At 38.4% G+C, this 24,386-nt stretch overlaps 1 protein-coding gene and 1 non-coding gene across 2 annotated transcripts in view; one reads left to right on the top strand and one right to left on the bottom strand.

Annotated features, from left to right (window-relative positions):
- Positions 1-24,386, top strand: part of CNTNAP2 (contactin associated protein 2) — a 2,193,843-nt gene that overhangs the window by 1,297,559 nt on the left and 871,898 nt on the right. The window lies entirely within an intron of this gene.
- Positions 10,759-10,831, bottom strand: TRNAY-AUA. Its single transcript has one exon. It is a non-coding gene; the product is annotated as a tRNA-Tyr (tRNA).

Consider the following 24,386-nt stretch of genomic DNA (forward strand, 5'->3'; position numbering starts at 1 on the left):
TGAGACTATCCTTCAGTCACACTCTTACATCTCACTTCCACATTTCTCTTTGAAAGAAATAGTCTCATTTCAAATGGACTTCAAATGTCTATTGCATTTTGCACCTTGCTAAGACTCCCTTTTGCAGCTTATGTAGACAGTCCGAGAAGATATATCCACATTTGACATGCTACCCTTTCAATAGGCTTATCAGTATTTCACACGTTAAATAATTTGTCTTGCCTATCCATTAGGATCCCCTTATCTGCTAAAGCCAAAGAAGAACTCCTTTTAAAGAAAAATCTGTCTCATTAGTTCCTTGTACCATTGCAAAATATTAGTATTTTCATGATTTAGCATATTTATTCATATTTAGCACATAAGAGCAAAAAGATGCTTAGGGTCGTTTGCTATTTAAAAGCTATAATCGCAGCTTGTTGTTGTGTGCTGTTTAGTCACTAAGTGGTGTCCGACTCTTTGCAACCCTATGGATTATAGCCTGTCCATAGGATTTCTCGGCCAAGAATACTAGAGTGGGTCTCTGTTTCCTTCTCCAGGGGATCTTCCCAACCCAGGGATCGAACTCACATCTCCTGCATTGACAGGTGGATTTTCTACTGCTGAGCCATCAGGGAAGCCCAGTCATGGCCTAGTATATATATAAAATTATATATGTGACAGTAAAAGAAATGAGCATAACAATTAATTCCAGTAAAAAAAGTTATCCAATATAGCAGAAACAGTGCCAATTGTGTAGACATATAGAGAGCTAAACTTTAATTAAATTTTAAAAAGTAATTTAACCTTATTTTTATTGCTTAAAAATTTCTGTAAATATAAACTTTCAGGTAACGTTCCAGATTGAGTTATTTTGTGACATTTCTCCTCTGTCCTTATCGTTTCATTATCATTTATGTGCAAATCTACTTGTAAGTGATCTAAAATATGTTGTGTGCTAAGTCACTTCAGTTGTGTTCAACTCTTTGCAACCCTATGGCCTGTAGCCCACCAGGCCCCTCTGTCCATGGAATTCTCCAGGCAAGGATACTGGAGTGGGTTGCCATGCCCTCCTCGAGGGCATCTTCCTGACCCAGGGATAGAATCCATGTCCCTTATGTCTCCTGCAGGTGGGTTCTTTACCTCTAGTGTCACCAATATAAAGATATCAGCTCTGTCCTTATAACTCTGTTTATCATCATAGAATCATTTAAGAGAACAAAAAGGAAATAACATTTTTTTGAATTGTTTGTTGTGTATTTGTTCAGTATTTCTAATAAGCCTTGATTATCTGCTATTAAATGATGAGGAGGTTTCAAATAAATATAATTGGTTTGTTTTTACTTGGAATTGGTTCTTGTGTATGCAGTAGTCAGTCGTAAAGTAAGAATTCTGAAGTGTACAAGGTACAGAGAAGCAGCTGGGGAGTTTAGTCATGTTTACAACACACAGACTCAATAGGTAGGCATCTGCTTCTGCTTACAAGCCCAGGAATCAAGAGTCTGCGATTTGATTATGGATTTGGGAGGAAATTAGAAATAAAACTCAGCCCTAAGAATAGTCCATTGATTTTCCCTAAAAACAAAAAATGGAATCAAATTCACGTTTCAACAAGTAGATAAATAAATTATAACATGTTCAACTGACAATATATTATTCAGTTTTCAAAGCATTAGAATTTCTTGTGGTAAACAGAGTAATGGCCCCCACAGGGACATCCTTCTAAACCTATGAATAAGTCACCTTGCATCACAGAAAGACTTTGCAGGTATGAATAAGTTAAGGAGTTTGAGATGGAGGGATATTTCTGGACTACCTGAGTGGACCCAGTATGATCACATGCCCTGCTCACAGGGAGCCCAGTAGAATGAGAGCTGAGAAAAGACAAAAGGACCATGAAGACAGAAGCAGAAATCAGAGAGGAGAGAAGATCCCCAGCTGCTGGCTTTGAAGACAGAAGAGGTGAGCCCAGGAATGTGGGCTGCCTCTGAGACTAGAGAATCAAGGAAATGAATTTCTCTCCTACAAGCTCCAAGGAGTGCAGCTCTATGGACACTTTGTAGACCTCTGACCCACAGACCTGTGAAATAATGAACGTGTATTGCTTTAACCAGTGTGTTAATGGTCACTTGTTACAGCAGTGATAGGAAGCTAATATGCTGCCTAGAAAATCTCTTGTGCCCAGTACCTTGATCTCTAGTGGAGCAGGTAGGTCTATAATGATGCTCCACATCAGAGGCCAGGACTCAATTGTATGTGCCCATTAGCAATACATGTGCCAACTTACCTTACACTACCCGAGTCCATTATGCCTCTAGAGCAGGAAGATGCTGATGAGTAAATTATCCCTGCCTTTCACCTGTTCAGCTGAGTATAGGCACCTGCCAGCACAGCATGTGGGGGTCCTTCCCACTCATCTCCCACCTGCTCTGTGAACCGTGTAAGTTGAATACAAGCAGAAAAGCTACTTCACGCTTGTTATTTTGTTTAGCTTTACAATTTGGTTTCAGTTTTTCCTTAAACCAATTTTAATTTTGAAGTTAAAGTTGAAGGCACCTAGGTCAGATTTGCCCCATCAGAGAGGAACCAATGCCCTCATTGTTCTAGTAAAAGTTCCTTGTGTTTGTTTTTGCAATTTCATTCCCTCTCTGAGTTATACCTAAGAGGAGACAGGTTATTTGGAAGGCTTTCATATGCATTAACCATAAATCTTACCTGACTTATGTGTCAGGGCATCTAAGGATACAGGGGGATGTGAAATTAATTTTTGACCTTAGTATTCTGCATCTGGTTAGGACAGTCAAGCAGAAATTTTGATTTTTGTACTTGGGCAATTGCTTGGCTCAGTGTGTTGACTTTTTAGTTTGAAGTATATAGAAGGGAAATGCTAAAGACTTCCACTTGCCTTTTGCTTTTTAATATATACCTATACAATGAACACATATCACTTGACTTGAAAAGGAAGTGCCTATGAGATCTACTTTGCAGTAGTAACAGAAATAATCAACATTAAAAAAATGTAAATAAAATGCTTGGTGGTAAAGTTGAGCTTAGGCTTAAACAATTAAGTTTGGGAATACAATTTTGCTACTGAGGCATAAACCCCTAAAACCACATAGTTTATTAATTTTCTGAAACACTGAGAAAGACAACTCTTTTGACACAAATGGTAATGCCATAACAACTTAAAGAGTATAAAAGTAGGATCAAGAACCTCTAACCAGAAGCAAACTGTAGCCTGTCAGTTTTGGTGCTTAAAATTCAGCATTCAGAAAACTAAAATCAAGGCATCCCATCCCATCACTTCATGGCAAATAGATGGGGAAACAATGGAGACAGTGACAGACTTTATTTTTTTGGGCTCCAAAATCACTGCAGATGGTGACTGCAGCCATGAAATTAAAAGATGCTTATTCCTTGGAAGAAAAATGCTTATTCCTTGGAAGAAAGATGCTTATTCCTTCCTTATTCTGGGAAGACCAACCCAGATAGCGTATTAAAAAGCAGAGACATTACTTTGCCAACAAAGGTCCATCTAGTCAAAGCTATGGTTTTTCCAGTAGTCATGTATGGAAGTGAGAGTCAGACCATAAAAAAGGCTGAACTCTGAAGAATTGATGCTTTTGAACTGTGGTGTTAGAGAAGGTTCTTGAGAGTCCCTTGGACAGCATGGAGATCCAACCAGTCAATCCTAAAAGAAATCAGTCCTGAATATTCATTGGAAGGGCTGATGTTGAAGCTGGAACTCCAATACTTTGGCCACCTGATGCAAGAAACTAACTCATTTGAAAAGATCCTAATGCTGGGAAAGATTGAAGACAGGAGAAGGGGATGACAAAGGACGATGGTTGGATGGGATCACTGACTCAATGGACATGAGTTTGGGTAAACTCTGGGAGTTGGTGATGGACAGGGAGGCCTGGTGTGCTGCAGTCCATGGGGTCACAAAGAGTTGGACACGACTGAGCAACTGAACTGAACTGAACTTAGCAGTCTGTTTTGGAACAAAATCAGATTAATGAGGTAACTGTTCCACAGCATGCTACCCAGGATGTCTATAGACAAGTGAAAGCTCTTAAATGAGAATACATTTGAAATGATTTATTTCTGTACTCTTACTTAGCCAAGTAATAACATAATTGTTGATAATAGTGGGCAATCAACTGGAGACTCTTCTGGTAAACATATGAAGGGGAGAAGCAACAGTAGTGAACATGTTGGTTTTGAAAGTGCTAAGTATATTTTAAAATGCTTTAAGAATCTTTCATTTGAATTGACACCTTGTTAAACAGGTTATGTTTAATCTTTACCAAAATACTATTCTAGACTGAAAGAATCAGTGTGCAAATCACCTCCCACTATTTATTGACATTTATGATATCAGATGTGCTCTGGAATCCTCTATCTTTTTTAACAGAATAGAAACAGTGTGAACCAAGAAGACGAGGATTGAGGATATCAATCTGAGAATTTTATTTCTGGCAGTAACAAGCTGTAAGACCTTTGGAAAGCTGTTTAGTATGTTTTCCCAGAATTATGTGCATCTCTGAAGGAAGTGTTTAGAACAGATTTCTTTTTCTTTTTCTTTTTTTTAAGCATTTTACAACCTGAAAGTGCTTTGATTCTTTCTGTGCTGGAAGATCTATAAAAGATGAGAAGTCTCTTTTACTGTTTTCTTTGATTCAATAATTCATCACCATTCATTTCTTGAAGGCTTACTATGTCTCAGGGGCTGACCCAGGTTTTATGGAGATAATTGACCTAAAGATATTTAAAATCTAGTTGAGGTACAGTAAAATAATTATGGGATAAAACAATACCATCTATCGTGGGACATTTAATTGATTGTTATCTGCTCTCCTAAAGGACAGTTGCCTTCTTCCCCTCAAATATTTTCCAAATCCTCCATCTCCATTCGTGAAAGTCACTTTTCTTTACTCCTGTTGTTGTTATTGTTTAGTTGCTAAGTCGTGTCCAACTCTTTTTGCGATCCCATAGACTGTAGCCCACCAGGCTCCTCTGTCCATGAGATTTCCCAGGCAAGAATACTGTAGAAGGTTGCCATTTCCTTCTTCAGGGGAGCTCCCCAACCCAAAGATCGAACCTGCGTCTCCTACATTGGCAGGAAGAGTCCTTACCACTGAGCCACTAGAGAGGCCGCTCTTTACTCCTTAGAGAACCCAAACCTTTCTACAGCCTTTCTGCAAATAGTATCTCTCACAAACTGCTTCCAATAGAGAGATTTCTAACCACTCCATTTACAACACTGCCTTCCAAAGAGACTAGCATATTTTACAGAATTAAAAAAAAAAAAAAAAAACACCACACACTCGCAAGTTAAACAGTGAGATTAATAACAAAACTGTAGCAATTGTTTAAATCAGCTACCATAGTATTTGTTTCGGATCAGCTATAAAAATAATGTCAGAAATATTCATCTCAATTTCTTCCTTGTACAGATACTAAAATCTGCATAAATATAGTATATCTACATGGATCCAGTGTTAAAATTTTTAAAAAGGATTGATAGAGCCAGACATTGGAAAGACTGTGTCCAGACACTCCAGTTGTTTAAAGACAAATACATACTCTTTCTTTGATTATTTGTTATCCCTGCAAAAGGGTAAGAATTACTCATCTGTTAATTCTGTGCTTTCCAAAGATCTAGTTTGCAACTATGGTTCTATATTGTAACTTAAGACAGTTATGTAGCATTTAGGTAGATAAACATCTGTGCCCAAGACTTGACTATCCTACAAATATGCTCTGTGACCTTTAATCTACTTAATTTCACTGAAATCCCCAGTTTTTATTCCCTTCATCTATAAAATAAAGGAATTAAACAAGAAATTCTATAATTTTTTCCAGAGCTAAATTTTTACCACTCTATTTTGATGGTTTGAAATTTCTTATAATGCAGAAATAAACTGATGATACTTTTCAATTTAAAAAAGTCCAAAAAATAGCAAAACATGAACACAGGTATTATGATAATTTCTTAGCATTGTAAATTTAGTAAGTTATTAACTTCATGTTTGAAGCAAAAATTGAAATGTCTTTAATATTCAGTGTGGATATGGAAATAACATTGTATATCTGAGACTGTGTAAATAATCTGCATAACAAAGAGGCTTAATTATTAATAATTCTCGAGTAATATGTCTTTCATTTGAGATTCTCTGCTGTCTACAGCTCTGGAGCTGTAGTGACAGTGGTGATGGTAGTCCCTCCTAGAGATTGTATGTACATGAATTATTTTTTCGTGCAGAGATTTGAGTTTGTTTCTATGTTGCTGACTTTTAAAAAAATTTAGAACATGTCTACATGGTATACAAGTTGCTCAACTCAAGCGTAAAGCAACGGATTTATTAACAGTGCTTGAGCAGACTCTAATCCTTTTAGCTTTGCTGTTTCATTTCAAAATTCATCAGATCCTCTGCCTTGATAGGGTCAGTTTTGGTTTTCAAAGTTTGGGGCCAAATGTCTACCTGTCTTAGGAAAGCCATGGGCATTCTGTGTCCCAAAGTCATGGGCTTATTCATTTAATAAATTATGTAATACTGGAGTCTCTTCTTTGATTCAGTTCTTCACTGGTTACTGTTATTATTTGGGATAAGGTGTAGTGAAAGTCGCTCAGTTGTGTCTGACTCTTTGCAACCCTGTGGACTATGCAGTCAATGGGATTCTCCAGACCAGAATACTGGATTGGGTAGCCTTTCCCTTCTCCAGGGGATCTTCCCAATCCATAAATTAAACCCAGGTCTCCTGCATTGCAGGCAGATTCTTTACCAACTGAGCCACAAGGGAAGCCCAAGAATCCTGAAGTGGGTAGTCTATCCCTTCGCTAGCGGATCTTCCCAACCCAGGAATCGAACCTGGGTTTCCTGCATTGCAGGTGGATTCTTTACCAAGTGAGCTATTAGGGAAGCCCAATTATTTGAGTTTTTATATTATTTGGAGGTAAGGGGAGGTCTAAAACTTATTGAATCTCCTGGTTACAGCATTGAATAGACATCTTTAAAAAACTAACCATATCTAACTTGTTTGTGTGTGTATATGTTTTTGTGTGTGTGTGAAGCTTAAGTTAAAACATTGTCATTTGGATACCTAGAAAACAATAATCTATTAATTATACATTTCCACCGTAGGAGAATTTTCTTTAAGTGAGTGCTTTCTGTGTAAGGCATTTGAAACTGTTTGTGTCTCCCTATTTTTTAGACTATTGGTTCAACCTGTATGCTACTTGTTAAACCTGATCACACTGAAACAGTGCATTTTAAATGCTCTTCATTAGTGAATGTTTGGGAGATAATGATACCTATATATCAGGATGTTTTCTGTTTGATTTCTGGGTTGTAAGAAGTAGTGAACCTATTAAAAGAGATATTGTCCTTCAAATAGCTTAATTTTTTGTGCAAATTTTTCTAATTTGTTCAACTTGCATCAGTTTTTTTAAAAACTGCTTGTATTCCTTTGAAATGATGACAACTGCTTGTATTCATTTGAAAGCATAAACTGTAAGTAATTTAATTATTGTTTTCAAGGTAGCTTTATTAATTATATCACTTTGTTTAAAATATTTATTCATCCTAATCTAATAGCAATACAATTTTATACTATCCTTTTAGATTACTCATGCTATTACTTTATTTAATGCAAGAAACCTGTAAATGTATGGGGCTTCATTCTTGTATTAACTATTATTTTGTCACTGTTTTGGTATTTTTTTGTATATTGATTAACTTGTAAGTATACTCTCTTTGCCTGACTGGTGACTTTCTCCAAGTTTGGACTTGCTTTTCTAAAAGTTATATCAGTACATAAAGTCTTCATTAATTTTTCAGATTTAAAGGTTTGTGTTAGATAAGTGTTTTTTCATCTGTAAATGAAATAGTATTCTGGTAGATGTGGAAGTGGAAATTATGCAAAGCCTTTGGTCAGACAGTTTAACTTATTGCTTAATGGTATCACGTTTATATGATGGATTTGAGAGAAATGGAACAGCTAATCCAGAACTTGCTTCAAATGCAGCAGCCTGAGACATTCCCTGCTTCTGTGCGTTTGTAAACTAGCAAAAGGGTTCTGAAAGGCATTTCAACTAGTTAAACTGATTGATATGCATTTATTCAAAATCCATTCAATGATTATTTACTGAGCACCTGCTTGATACCAGACAGAATTCTAGGCAATGGATAAAGAGCGGTAAACGAAAAGGAGTGGCCTCTTCTACTGTGGAGGGTATCATCCAACGGGAAATCATCACAGCACACAAAGAAACCAATAGCTATGTAATTAGAAACTGCAATAGATGAGAAAAGAGTGAAAAATGATTGCGAAGGTGAGGGTGGTGAGCACTTCAGATTGGAAAGTCAGAGGAGACCACTTTGAAAAATTATATTTAAGGTGAGAACTAAAGGAAGCAAATGATATTTCTTTTTTTTTTTAAACTAGTTTATTTATTTTAATTGGAGGGTAATTACTTCACATTATTGTAGTGGTTTTTGCCATAGATTGACATGAATCAGCCATGGGTGTACACGTGTTCCCCATCCTGAACCCCCCTCCCACCTCCCTCCCCATCCCATCCCTCAGGGTCATCCCAGTGCACCAGCCCTGAGCACCCTGTCTCATGCATCGAACCTGGGCTGGCGATCTATTTCACATATAATACACATGTTTCAATGCTATTCTTTCAAATCATCCCACCCTCGCCTTCTCCCACAGAGTCCGAAAGACTGTTCTTTGCATCTGTGTCTCTTTTGCTGTCTCGCACAAATGATATTTCTTTCACCACTTTTTGTGTGTGAAATGAAAGAAAAGCTGTGTGGGGAAAAACAAAAAAAGAAAGCAGTGTGTGTTGTAAAGGCAGAAAGGAAAGAACATGGCCCGCCAGAGAGAGGAGAGGAGGACGGCTGCGCTAGAAGGTGGGAGAGGAGGAGGGCGTGAGGTGAGCAGGCGGCACAAAGGCGGGAGAGCAGATAGCGCGGAAGCCTACAGGAGCGCAGGCTTCTCCAAAGTGAGGGGAGAACCCACCAAAGGGCTTCAACCAGTAGATGAACATGATGTCAAGTATCACTTTGGCAATTTGCTGATAATGAATTCAAGCAAGGCAAGAATGGAGAAGGGGACAGGAATAAGGAAACCAGTCCAGGGAAAAGGTGATGATGGCTCAAGCTGGGGCGGAAGAGACGCAGCGAAGTGGACAGATTTGAGGCAAGTTGCCGAAATTTAATTCACAAGCTTTATTAATGATTGATGGAGAAGGAAGAAGACTAACTTCCAGTTTTCTGATGTCAGTGGCAGGTTAGATGGTGGTGCCAGTAACTGAGATGAGATTGAACAGGGGGGTAAGAAAGCTAAGAGTATAATCAAAATATATGTGTCTGGTCATCCTAACACACACTGCAATGCCTCTGATACACCCAGGTGGGTGTGTCAAGAGCCAGTTAGAGACACAGGATCTGAAGTGTGAGCTAGTACAAGCTTGGAGGCATTATAGACAGACAGAACCAAGCCCTGAGCATTGAGAAGAGCCCCAGCTAAGAGTCAGGGCAGATAAGGAAGTGGAGGTCGGCTCAGACCAATATTGTGAGCTTGGATACATCCGTGGGCTGAGAAGTTGGGATTATGCATGTCTTTGACCCTGATGCTGGGAAAGATTGAGGGCAGGGGGAGAAAGGGGCTACAGAGGATGAGATGGTTGGATGGCATCACCAACTCAATGGACATGAGTTTGAGCAAACTCCACGAGATAGTGAAGGACAGGAAAGCCTGGCGTGCTGCAGTCCATGGGCAACAAGGAATCAGACAGGATTTAGTGACTGAACACCACCACCTGTGACAACAGTTCTGTGGACGGATAAGAGTGGAATTTAGATAGGAGGTGATTGAAATGCAAATAACTTGCTTAAACAGATCTTTAAGAAGTTTGGCAGTTACAGAGATCAGATAAATGGATAAAGAGATCAGATAAGTAAATAAATCCAGTCAGGAATTGCAGGGGAATATGGAGTCACAAGGAGAGTTTTGATGATTTTGCTTTAGGTGAAATGAATTGCTGTGTATTGAGGGAATAATTCAGGAGAGGGGAAAAAGTTGATAATTGTGGAGAAAGTAGTGACTCAGTGTGTTAAGTCCTTGAGAAAACCTGAGGAGACAGGACATGGAGCACGTACACACAGACGTGGCCGTCTCATGCGGGCAGAAACCTGGGAAGTTCTGCTCTAGTTGTGGCATCACGTTTAAACCAGTTCCTGATTTTTTTTTCAATTTGAGAAATTTGTCTTAACAGAGAAAATAGTGAACACCTATGATTTAATTTTTGTTTCATGACATAAAAGGGCATCTAATGAAATATAAGTTTTCCGTTCATTTCCGGTCCTAGTCAACGAAACCACTGTTATAGAAGCTAGTATATTTATTTCAGAAATATTCTGTTCACATTAATGAATACTTATGTCTGTCTTAAAAAAAAAAAAATATTGGTTTACTTATTTGGCTGTTCCAGGTCTTAGTTGTGGCATATGAGATCTATTTCCCTGACCAAAAATCCAACCAGGCTCCCTGCATTGAGGTATAGAATCTAAGCCACTGGACCATCATGAAAGTCCCTTTTGTCTGTCTTTATGTGTATATATATGTATACGAAAGTGAAAGTGAAGTTGCTCAGTCGTGTCCAACTGTTTGCGACCCCATGGACTGTAGCCTACCAAGCTCCTCTGTCCATGGGATTTTCCAGGCAAGAGTACTGGAGTGGGTTGCCATTTCCTTCTCCAGAGGATCTTCCCAACCCAGGGATCGAACCCAGGTCTCCTGCATTATAGGCAGGTGCTTTTACCATCTGAGCCACCAGGGAAGTCCAATATATATATATAATAAATATTTTATAAATAAATAATATATATATTTTCTCCATTTTTTGTGTGTGTCAAAGTGCCAACAAAAAAGTGCTGACCAATGTAAGAAAATTCAAAGAAAGCTTATTTAGAAATGATTAATTACAGGGATGTATGGAATGCCAAGGGCTCAGGTATGAACAGCCTAGGACTAGCTGCAAAATAGTTGACACCACTCTTAGACTCAAAGAAATGAGGGGAGGGCGAGGTTAGAAAACTCAGAAGTACACATGGCAAACTTGAGAGGAGACATATCTTCAAAGGGCATGGCCAGACTGAGGCAACCACACAAGAAGAGAACCAGTAAAGTGAATACTCCAATGTATTGCTTTTCTCTTCCTCCAAACTCCTGCCATGGACTCCCATTGGTTAAACCCAATATGAAATCATAGGAGTTAGGGTTTTTCAGTGCATCTGCTTCACGGAGCTGAGAGCAGAGTGGAGAAAGATTGAGAGTGATTCTGGAGTATAAACAACTTCCCCCGCACACACACTCACTAAATTGTATTGAAATATAACTGGTACATAGAAGAATGATACCAAAAAAAAAAAAAAAAAAAAAGAAATCTTAATGATGCAAATAACAATAGTATGGTAACTCACTTAGAGCCAGACATCCTGGAGTGTGACATCAAGTAGACTTTAGGAAGCATTACTACAAACAAAGCTAGTGGAGGTGATGGAATTCCAATGACCTATTTCAAATCCTAAAAGATGATGTTGGTAAAGTGCTGCACTCAATATGCCAGCAAATTTGGAAAACTCAGCAAAGGCCACAGGACTGGAAAAGGTCAGTTTTCATTCCAATCCCAAGGGGGAAAAAAAAAATAATGCTCAAACTGCTGCACAGTTGGCCTCATTTCACATGCTAGAAAGATAATGCTCAGAATCCTTCAAGATGGGCTTCAGTAGTATGTGAACTGAGATCTTCCAGATGTACAAGCTTGATTTACAAGAGGCAGAGGAACCAGAGATCAAATTGTCGGCATCCATTGTGTCATAGAAGCAAGGGAATTCCAGTAAAACATCTACTTCTGCTTCATTGACTGTGATAAAGCCTTTGATTGTGTGGACTGCAACAAACTGGAAAACTATTAAAGATATGGGAATACCAGACCATCTTCCCTGCCTCTTGAGAAACCTGTATGCCAGTCAAAAGCAACAGTTAGAACCTTGCATGAAACAACAAACTGGTTCAAAATCAAGAAGGGAGTACATCAAGGCTGTGTATTGTCACTCTGCTTATTTAACTTATATGCAGAGTACATCATGCAATATGCCAGGCTAGATGCATCACAAACTGGAACCAGTATTACTGGAGAAATATTAACAACTTCATATATGGAGATGATATGACTCTAATGGCAGAAAGTGAAGAATTAAAGAGCCTCTTGATGAGGATGAAAGAGGAGAGTGAAAAGTCTGGCTTAAAACTCAACATTCAAGAAACTAATATCATAGCATCTGGTCCCATCACTTCGTGGCAAATATATGTGGGAAAAGTGGAAACTGACCGATTTTATTTTCTTGGGCTCCAAAATCACTGCGGACAGTGACTACGCCATGAAATTAAAAGACACTTGCTTCTTGGAAGAAAAATCTTGACAAACCTAGACAGGATATTAAAAAGCAGAGGCATCATTCTGCCAAAAAAGCTTCGTATAGTCAAAGCTATGGTTTTTGCAGTAGTGTTGTATGGATGTGAGAGAGTTGGACCATAAATAAAGCTGAGTACTAAAGAATTGATGCTTTCAAACTGTGGTTCTTGAGAAGACTCTTAAGAGTCCTTTGGATTGCAAGAAGATCAAACCAGTCAGTCCTAAAGGAAATCAACCATAAATAATCATTGGAAAGACTGATGCTGAAGCTCCAATATTTTGGTCACATGATGTGAAGAACCAACTCATTGGAAAAGACCTTGGTGCTGGGAAAGATTGAGGACAGGAGGAGAAGAGGGCAACCAATATTGAGATGTTTGGATGGCATCACCGACTTCAGAGATATGACTGTGCAAATACGGGGAGATAGTGAAGGATAGGGAATCCTGGTATGCTGCAGTCCATGGGGTCATACGCAACTGAGCGACTGAACTAATAGTGTGAAATAATTACCACAATGTGGTAAATTAACACACCCGTTACCTCATATAGTTATTTTTTGGTGTGGAGAAAACTTTTAAGATCTACCCATTTAACCTCTTTCATGTATATAGTATAGTATTGTTAACTATAGTAACGTTATTGTAACTTAGACCCCCAGAACTTAGTCATCTCATAGCTGGAAATTTGTACCCTTTGACTACATTCACCTATTAACTACAACCCCCAACACCTGCCCCTGGCAACCACCAATCCACTGTTTCTATGAGCTCATGTTGTTGCTGTGTGTGTGTGTGTGTTTTAAGTCTTCATTGAATTTATTACAATATTGCTTCTTTTTTTGCTTTGACCTTTTGGTCATGAGGCATGTGGGGTCTTAGTTCCCTGACCACGGATTGAACCCACATTCCCTGCATTGGAAGGCAAAGATTTTACCACTGGACTGCCAGTGAAGTCCTGAATTCAGTGTTTTTAGATTCCACACCTACATTAAGTCACACGGTATTTGTCTTCCTCTGTCTGACTTACTGCAAATGGATGATTTCCTGCCTTCATGTATCATCATATTCACTTCACTATTCACTCGACCACCACAGCAATCGTTATTTAAAACAAATGGAGGCATATTATAAACACTGGTCTATACATCTTGCTTTCTCTTGCTGACAATATATCTTAGAGATTGCATCTGATCAGTGCACATAGATCTGCCTTGTCCTTTTAACAGCTTTCAGTGGTTTCATTATGTATTACCTTCATTTATTAGTGGCTTCCTAATCAATGAGTATCTTTTCTTCCCATTTTTGGCTGACATAAATAAGGCTTCAATAGATGTTTTAAATATGATTTTGAAAAAGTATACTAGTATATGTGTGATAAATTCCTAGAAATCAATTAGCTGAACCAAAATTTGAAATTAATAGACTTTGTCAGTAATCCACCAAACAATTTACACTCTGCTCCTGAAAGCAAAAAATGTAAGTGTTAGTCACTCTTTGGATCCGATGGACCTATGTGGACCCCAGGTAGCCCGCCAGGATGCTTTGTTCATAAAATTCTCCAGGCAAGAATACTGGAGTGGGTTGCCATTCCCTTCTCCAAGGGATCTTCCCAACCCAGGGATCAAACCCAGGTCTCCTGCTTTGCAGACAGATTCTTTACCATCTGAGCTACTGGGAAAGCCCTCTGAAGAACATAAGAAGGGTCTTTTCTTAAGTATCTGAGATATGATCAATGAAACATCACTAATTTAATCTGTGTGCTTAGTCACTCAGTCATGTCCAGCTCTTTGTGACCCCATGGACTGTAGCCTGCCAGGCTCCTCTGTCCATGGGATTCTTCAGGCAAGAATACATGCCCTCCTCCAGGGGATCTTCCCAACCCAGGGATCAAACCCAGGTGTCCTGCATTGCAAGCAGATTCTTTACCGTCTGAGCCACCATGGAAGCCCAATTTAATTTGTACTTCTTTGATTTTGAATGATGCTGAACACTTTGCTATACGTTTAAAAGTCATGTGTATTTTTTTGTGCACGAACTGCCCCATTCATACATGCTCTTTGCTCATGCTTTAATTGATTTTTTTCTTATTGATTTATAAGGATTCTTTATATCAAAAAGAAATTGGCTCTTTGTCTGCCCTATTAAAAAGTCTTCCCTGTGTGCTGCTAGTCTTTGAACTTGGTGATGTTTGACCGTGAAAGATATATTTTTAAATTTTTATGAAGTCAAATCTATTAATCTTCACTTTTATAGTTTCTGGGTTTGTGTCCTCATTAGAAATACTCTTACAGTTACAGATTACGAAATGAACTCCTTCGTACTTTATTATTCTTTTAATTTCCTTTTCATGTTTAAGAGCTTTATCTATGTGGAATTTATCCTGGTATAAGGGACTTTTTTCTTTCTCAAATGAGTAGTTGGTTGTCGTACACTATTTATTAAGTAGTCCATTTTGCCCACTTATTTAACATGCCACTGTTAATATATTTAATTTATATATATCATTGTATTTACTTCTGGATTCTCACAGTTGTTCTATCAGTTTGTATTTCTCTTAATGCACCAATCTTAATTTCTTCTTATTATAGACCCACTTAGTGTTTTATTATTCACTAGGAATCATCTTACCCCGTTATGCATCAATTTCAGAGTATTCCTGGCTGTTGAATATATTTTCCACATAAATTTTAGAATTTTAATGACTTTTATAATTTCTCTTTAGTCATGTTTATGCTAATATTCTCCTAACAAGATTTGCGTGCGTGTGTGTGTGTGTGCACGCGCACACGCGTGCGCTTAGTTGTGTCCAATGCTTTGTGACCCTGTGAACTATGGCCCACGAGGCTCCTCCATCCATGGAATTTCCCAGGCAAGAATACTGGAGTGGGTTGCCATTTCCTTCTCCAGAAGATCTTCCCAACCCAGGGATCAAACCCATGCCTCTTGAGTCTCCTGCATTGGCAGGCAGATTCTTTACCACTAATACCACCTGGGCACAACCATTCTAAATTTAGCTCATTTGGGAAACTTTTTAATTATGAATTTAAATTTAAAAGTTAATATCTTAAAATTTCTGATAGCATTTGAAATTTGCCTACCTTTAGTTATATAAGAAAAGTTATTACCTCAAACTGAAAATGTCACTGTTTGTCACTGTTTCCTAAACACAGAATATGTGAGACATTTTTGCTTGATTTATTTCCAAGTAATCATCTAATAATATAGTCTCTTTAATCCTTTTGCTTCTTTGCAGTTTCATTCTACTTCAGAAGTTTATAATATTCTACTTGGGACATTAAAACAGCTATTTCGGTGTTTTTTTTTTGTTTGTTTGTTTTTTTTTGCCTTTAGTTTTTCCTCTCCAATCTATTCTGCATAATCTTACTATCTTAATATCTTAAAATACATATTTACCAAGTAAGGTTATTTTTTAAGAGTCTTCAATGGCTCTTGTTGCTAGAAAAAAATGTCCTAAATCCCCAAATTACTGAAAGTCATCTTATTAGGGCTCACAGTAATAGAATTTTGCCATGTATTTCTTTGATAGTCTGCTTTCTATTTTCATGTGGATAAAGTTCAGAATCTCTTGGGAAATGGATGGTCTGTGCCTCCTCACACAATATAGTTGTGTGATACTAGTTCTTGCAACTAAACTTTTTGATAAGAAAGCTTAATTAAACATCACAGATTATTCTACATAATGGGCACTCAATAAATAAATGTTAAATGAATAAACAAGGCTGTATTCTCCAGGAAAATCCTTAACTTTATGATTAACACACTCTATGGCCTGAACTAAGCCTAGGTTCATAAATTTAATATATGCTGTTTAGGCTGCTTTACACTTAAAGTAGTATAAGGCAGCACGTAATGACTTAAATGTAACTATCAAATGTGTATTAGAAAGCCAGATGTAGGTCAGCCACAGGGTAGATTAACTGAAGGTCTATATTAGTTAGACTATATCTGCTATTGCAATAAAGACCAAATCACCTCACCTGTTTCACTTCTATTTCTTAACATTTGCAGAGATGGCTCAGGGCTGGTATGTTATCCAGAGCCCAGTCTCCTAACAATTTTCCTGTGCCATCCTCTTGTGTTCTGAGACGCCTGCTCCAGGCCTCACTCACCGTCATGGATTCATTGCAGGAAGAAGGACAGGAGGGCAAAACAAGACACCTGTCCCCTAAAGTACAAAGAGCTGGAGAATGGTATCTTTACTTCTTACAGCAATGCATTTCATTGCTATAGGAGAAGGGGGCTTCCCAGGTGGCACTAGCGTAAAGAACCTGTCTGCCAATACAGGAGGGATAAGAGATGCAGGTTCAATCCCTGGATTGGGAAGATCCCCTGAAGAAGAGAATGGCAACCCACTGGAGTATTCTTGCCTGGAGAATCCCATGGACAGAGGAGCCTGAGGCTCCTCTGTCCATGGGGTCACAAAGAGTCGGACTTAGCACGCACTCACGCATGCACATAGGAGAAGGGGATCATAGATTTGGGGAACAATACGCAACATGTTGTTGACTTCATTGAGAAGACTGGTTCTTTACGTTTTGTTTCCTGGAGACTAGGAGAGTCTCCCTTCCAAAAGTGTACTGCCATGAGAAGGAGAGAAGATACCTGAAAATATCAGGGTGATGATAGGAAGGAAGAAAGGGGAAAGGGCTTGGCCAGACATGCACACTTTCTGCTGTAACCCTCCCTCCTGAAGGCAGACTTTCCTCTCTAGCCAAATTTGACAATTCATTATTTCATATCCACATTTAGTACTGTCATACTTGTCCAGGCCGCTGAGTTCCCTCCATGTGGAAAGGTGCTCCTCCACTTTCCAGACTAAGCTTAGTCTATATTTCTTTTCAAGAAGTGAACTTTTCCATAAAACCTCAGTATACTCATATAATAGTAATATATCACCTTAATCCTGTAGCAAAGCCTTTAATATTAAGCATAGAGAGACCTGACTTGCTAATTACATTTTTTAAAAGCGAGTACAATTTCTTGAGGACAAAATTGCTTTATTCTTTGCTTCTCCATAGTTTGTTTTAGAGTGACTGGAGCAGGTTCTGATTATAAAGAGCTTACTGTTGTACATTCAGGTTAAACAGAATGTTCCAGCATCTGGAAACAGGTGAAGGAACTAATGATCTTGCATCTCCCTCTCCTCCTATGAGCCTATAATGTCTTAAAAGATGTTATATTCATAAAATTATGGGGAACATATTTTAAAATTATATTTCAAAATAAACTCACATTTATTATAATAGAAATTATTCTTAAGGTATTTATGTTGTAAGGCTAAAATTAATGATTTATATGGTTAGTGGGAAAATGTACAATTTTTAGACAGATATGAACTGAAGATACCTGATAATTTTTAATGGAATTTTCAGACAGAGGAGAAGGAAATGGCAACCCACTCCAGTATCCTTGCCTGGAAAATCTCATGGACAGAGGAGCCTGGTGGGCTGCAGTTCATGGGGTCTCAAAGAGTCGGGCACGACTGATTGACTAACACTTTCTTTAGGCATAATTTCTAATTTATGAAGCAGAGTAAATATTTCCACATTTGTGTGTGAGTGAGTGCTCAGTTGTTTCAGTCGTGTCCGACTCTTTGCGACCCGATGGAATGTAAGACCCCAGGCTCCTCTGTCCATGGGGTTTCTCCAGGCAGAGTACTGAGTGGGTTGCCATGCCCTCCTCCATGGGATCTTCCTGACCCAGGCATTGAACTTGTGTCTCTTGAGTCTCCTGCATTGGCAGACTGGTTCTTTACCACTAGTACCACCTGGGAAGCCCATGTCTATATTTAAATATTTCTATAAATAAATGCTTGTTGAAGGAGCACCATCAATATAAAATCAGCTTTGCTGGTTATGCAACTATAAAACTAAGTTATGTAGTAATGGAATACTAAATTAGTTCCTAAAATTATGTATACTTCTCTATATAATTTCAGTTTGAACAGAATAAATATGAGGCAGTAATATATACTCCACAGAGAGTATGCCTTCAAATAAAATTAAAATCTAACTAGAGTGAGAATAAAAGTACTAAAATATTTTTGAGATCAATATTGAAGGAAATGCAGAAGAAAACCCTGCCATGATAGTGGAAATAGCTCGGAGAGCCAGGAGTATTAAAAACAGCACTTAAGAAACTAAAGTTTCAAAATGAATTTCTTGTCTTGATAAACAGAAGTAAAATTGGGAACTGACTGATGCGAAAAATAATAAATTCAGGAGTTCATTTATGCTAAGATGGCAGTTTATAAATCACTTTAAATAATTTTTCAATAGTTCACAAAATACTGTATAAGTAACCTGAATTTTTTTTTTCCTGAAGTTTAGAACACGGCAGATGTAATGTCTAGGTATAAAATTTGTGCAATCTGAAAGCAGGTTAAGTATCTTAGTATTGGCCTCTGTGCAAGTACAAAGTAGCCTGAGAACCTCAGCTGACTCTGAATTTGAAAGCAGGGAATTTCATTTTAAGGTGAAATGAAACTGCCTTTACTGTGTTTAGTTCCTATGAATTACATGAGGTCTATAGTCAGATTCTGAAATCCTTAAACCTACTAACTGAGATTAGGAGATGATTATGTTGTCACTCCTAATGCACCATACAAAAATGGTAGGAGAGCCTATGAGAAAAGTACAGTCTTAGGATAAATGGCCGCGTAGATCAAATTTACCCTTTCCACATGCTGTCTTCTCTCTGTTTCCTCTGTCCTCGGGCCGTTTCTTCTCCTGGTGTCTTCCTTCTTTGAGATCCTACTGTAGCAAACTAGAAATCCCTGGAGGCTTGTAATTAAAACCATGACCTCTGACCAGCTGCATGAATTGTAAGGATAATGCAAAACTTTTATTTTAATTTTATTTAAAACTATTTTATGAGCAGGAGGCATAAATAGACATTTCTCTAAAGAAAAAATAGGTGGCCAAAAAGAGAAGATGCTCAACAGTAGCACCTTAAATATGACACAAGTGAACTTATCTATGAAGCAGAAACAGAGTCACCAGTAGAGAGAATAAGCTTGTGACTGCCAAGGGGAAAGGAGGTGGGGAGGGATGGACTGGGAGTTTGGGATCAGCAGATGCAACTCACATATTCAAAGGATTAACAACAAGTTCATACTCTATAGCAGAGGGAATATATCCAGTATCCTGTGATACATCATAATGGAGAAGAATATAAAAAAAGTATGTATGGATGTGAGAGCTGGACCATAAAGAAAGCTGAGTGCTGAAGAATTGATGCTTTCGAGCTGTGGTAGTGGAGAAGACTCTTGACAGTCTCGTGGACTGCAAGGAGATCCAACCAGTCCATCCTAAAAGGAGATCAGCCCTGGGTGTTCATTGGAAGGACGGATGCTGAAGCTGAAGCTCCAATACTTTGGCCACCTGATGCAAAGAGTTGATTCATTGGAAAACACCCTGATGCTGGGAAAGATTGAAGGTGGGAAGAGAAGGGGACGACAGAGGATAAGATGGTTGGATGGCATCATTGACTCAGTGGACATGAGTCTGAGCTAACTCCAGGAGACAGTGAAGGACAGGGAGGACTGGCAGGCTGCAGTCTATGGAATCTCAAAGAGGCACACACGACTGGGTGACTGAACAACAACAATAACTGGATAACTTTGCTATAGTGTAGAAATTAATACAGCATTGTAAATGAAGTATATTTCAATAAAATAAATTTTGAAGTATAAACACAGCTATTTTTACTTTGTAGAGAATAAAATAACACACCTTCAGAATGCTTTGAAGGCTACCAGTGCACTCAGTTATGCTGTCAGATGAACATTTTTTTAGATTTGAAGCAAAATTTCTTCCACCATCCCTGTTTAAATAGTATCCATAGACTACAAAGTGAGCTGCTACAAACACATCTGGTACGATTTGCAGTTTCTTTTATTTTTGAACACCAATTTTCGCAATGCTTTACAATTAAAATCAAGCGTAGAAATAAGAGAGATACTCAGGGTAAACTAAACTGCACCTGTCATGCATAACCCTGGACAGAGTTCTTGCATCCATCCAAACAGCACCGCTGTTCATATTGACTGACTTTATGTTGAGTGTGTGTTATATATTTGAACTTCCAAAACATAGCTTGTGGGTTCTAAGGCATTTTGGAAAGAATTGGCACAACTGAAAGGAGGGTTCTGCCTGAAAGACTCGCTGATTCTGGGTGTACAAGATGAAGCACAAGCGTGGTGTCGTGGAGCGGGTGTCCTGAGCCCCAAGTCCGAGAAGATCCTGATGTCTGCCCTCAAAAGGCAGGGCCACGCCGGCCGAGGGGAGGCAGCCGAGCCAGGGGAGGCCAAGGGGCCGGATCCTGCCCAGCCCGTGGCCCTCATCCTGTCTTTCAAGTGCAAGTCTTGGACATCCATGAGTGCGTGGTGCTGTCTGCCTAAGTGCCTGCCAGCCACCGCAGGCCTGGCCAGACCTCTGGGCCAGATGTTCCTCCACCTCTGGGCTCTCCCTGGAGCCCCTGCGCAAGAAGGGAGCCCCTCACCTCCAGTCAGAGCCCCTGTGTAACAAGGATCAGGGTCTCCCAGGCTGCCCGGTTGGCGGCCCAGCGCTTGCCAGCTGCAAATAACCTCGGGACAGAGTTAACTGAATGCAGCCTCTTCTCCTGGAGCCCCTTGATCACAGCAAATTGACAGCTGTCAGCTTCTCCCCCGTATGTTCCTCATCCTGGTCAAGTAGCTCTCAAGTTGTGGCAGCAGAGTCATTTTGATTCATTTTTGACGCAAATCAAACTTTCAAGTTAGGACATGCTCTGAAACAAATTATACATTTCCTGTGACCTACTAAAATAATTAGTTCACTAGAGCAAGAGTCTGGATGTAAGACTATAATCGTAGATAGGAAAATCGATATCACTTGTAGTGAAAGAGATGTTTTCTCTGAGATTATTTCAGTTCTTTGGTGTAAATTCCTAACATTGAGTTCATCCATTCTTTCAGCCTGTTAATAGGCATTTACTGAATGGCCTACACACCTTGTCATGCTAAGAAACAAAAGATCAGAATCCCTCACTGAAGAATCTCACAGTTTAGAAGAGATGGATGCTCAAACAAATGATAGCTAAACAATGTGATAATGGTATATTGTGCCAGTGTGTGCATCATTGATTTAGCTGTGTTCTACCCTTTGAGACCCTATGGGCTGTAGCCTACCAGGTTCCTCTGTCCATGAGATTCTCTAGGCGAGAATACTGGCGTGGGTTGTCATGCCCTCCTCCAGGAGATCTTCCCAACCCAGGGATGAAACCTACATCTCTTAAGTCTACCTGTTTTGGCAGGTGGGCTCTTTACCGCTAGTGACCACCTGTGAAGCCCAATGGTATATTGGACATAAATAGATGGTTCCATAAGAATGTGAGAGAACACATAAATAATTAGGAATGGGGAACCTAGGTTAATTCATATTTTATTTTGCTTGGTAACTGGTCCTAACATTTTTTTTAATATAGTGATAAAAATTATGGTTTGAAATATATTATATTTGAATCAGCTTGATATAGAAATAAAACATTTATCATCATTAACTATTAAAATGCTAGTAATCAACATAGGGATAATGTCAATTTAAAAATATAAATTTTAAGAAACAAACATTAATAAAATTAAATTTTTATTTGAATAAAATATCTTTTTTAAAGAAATTCTTAATACTGAATTTTAGAAATATTCAGCTAATCTCACTTGACTATTACATGGTTCTTGTGTGTGTGTGTAAGTGCACACCAATCTTTTTATTTTAATCATTTTGATGTAAATTTTCTCATTTGTATGTTATTTAGAGCGCATTTAGATTCCCACAAGGTTTTCCTTTGAGACACAGTACACTCTGTACTACTTCCCCCTGAATTAATTGATATAATGAGCTGATGTAAATTACTTTCACTATTAGCCTGAGCTATTATTAAACATAACAATTTAGAAGGTAAACATCCCACACAAAGGCATTTAAGTACTGAAATCCCAAATTAAGTATCAAGGATGATTTTTAGCTTTATGTAATGTTGCGGTGTCTGTATCATTGCTTCCTCCCGTGGTCTGGAGAATCAGGACTATTTGCCTTCTGCTGAGGTCGATGCTTGTGCACCTGTAGAGGGAAGTTGCTATGGCAATAGACCTGAACAACCCTAGAGCACCCACCCACTGATCATGGTTCTGCCTCCTCCTTGCTGCTTTCTTGAGTCCTCTGCTGGGAACAGTTTTCAACATTTTAATTATAAAAAATGTAAGTCCTCTTTTAAGGCACAAGTGAAATGCTGCTAACTTTATTAGACCCTTTATTTATATTTTACCCATAACTACTCTAGTCTCCACATTGATGTAACATTTCATATGCTTTGATGACACATCAAATTCATCTTGTTATTGCATTTCGCATCAATCTTATCTCCCACCTCCATGTAAGTTATAGGGTCTTTGGAGAAGAAACACCTTTGGAGCCTGAATAATACCCAGTCCAAATTCAGATGGAATATAAGTGCCTATTGAATGTAGAGTGAATTTTCCATCCCACCTCCTAAAAGTCCATCATTATCCTCTTCCAATGCTGTATTTTCCTCTTCATAATGTTCTTCCCCTCATTTTCTTTCCTTACAGTCTGTCTATTCATTGAGGCTCCACTAGAAACACTTTATTGTAAGCTAGATCCCTCATGTGAAACTCCATAGTGCATTACTTGTCCCTACCTCATGCCACTTTTTATTTCCACCTCCTATTATGATTTTTGTGGATGCAGTGTTTTACTTTTCTAGGCTTAAGCTCTTGAAAGGCAGCAAATAGAATCTTATTTACCTTCTGTTTCCCACAGTGCTCAATAATTGTTTGTTGCCTGATGAAAGATTTGTAAAGAGTTAGAGGGAAACAGCATTTCATGACAAATTGGGCTATGCCCTGCTAGGGTAGTTTTAGGCATGGCTGATGGTAAATTAAGAACAGGGAATGGAGAATAGAATCTCTGAAGTCAGTCCTATTCTAGTTTACAGCAAGACACTGCCAGGGTTTATGATTATTGATGTGTGAAGGGTGTTTGTCTATCAGTCAACCTGTGACCCACTATTATGGGTTCTGCCTTTTTAATATGGGTGGACTTTTCTGCTTTAGATAGTTTCCCATTCAAATCTAGAAATTTTTTGTGAATGCTAATACATAAGAAGAAAATAATTTGTGCTATTGAAACAGTTTTCCAGAACAGATTCCAACTTAACTATGTCTAGGATACAAGCAAAGGATAAAATCGTGCCCCACAAGCTGTGGTTTAGATATTCATAGCTTCTGCTTGTTGGCCCTCTATTTCTTGCTTATTAATTACCTACTTTATGAACATTATCTCCTAACCTCAAAACTATTTATCAGGTAGGTATAATTACTCTATTTTTTCAAATGAGAATATTAAAGCTTAGAAAGGTTAAATTACATTACCACAATTGGCCATCAAGGAAATACAAAACAAAGATTTGAATACAAACTTGTATTTTCCCCCTATATTACACTTGCTACCTTGTTACATAGATGGTTTTTCTTAGCCAAAAGGGCATAGAAGAAGGGGTAAGGAAGACTTAGAAATCTTTTCTTATAAGGCTAGTCCATTCTATTTGTTATGACCATTTCAGAAACTCAAATTGCTCTTACAAAAAACACACAAAAAACAAAAGCCTTTCTGACTTGGTACTATTGGCTTTGATAAAGGATAGTACAGAAAACAAGATGGCTTATGTTCTGTCTCTCACAGGGAGGAAATTTAACTAGTGTCTTTGTCTTTGTACAAAAGAAAATAAAATGAATCTGTGATATGCAAATGAATCTCTCAACTGTTTGTTAATTTCTACTGTTTACTCAAAAATGGGAAACACCAAGCCTGTGATACATCATCTTTTGTGTGTTT

The sequence above is a fragment of the Cervus canadensis genome, chromosome 3 (genome assembly GCF_019320065.1).
Source record: "Cervus canadensis isolate Bull #8, Minnesota chromosome 3, ASM1932006v1, whole genome shotgun sequence".
Classification (NCBI taxonomy): Eukaryota; Metazoa; Chordata; class Mammalia; order Artiodactyla; family Cervidae; genus Cervus; species Cervus canadensis.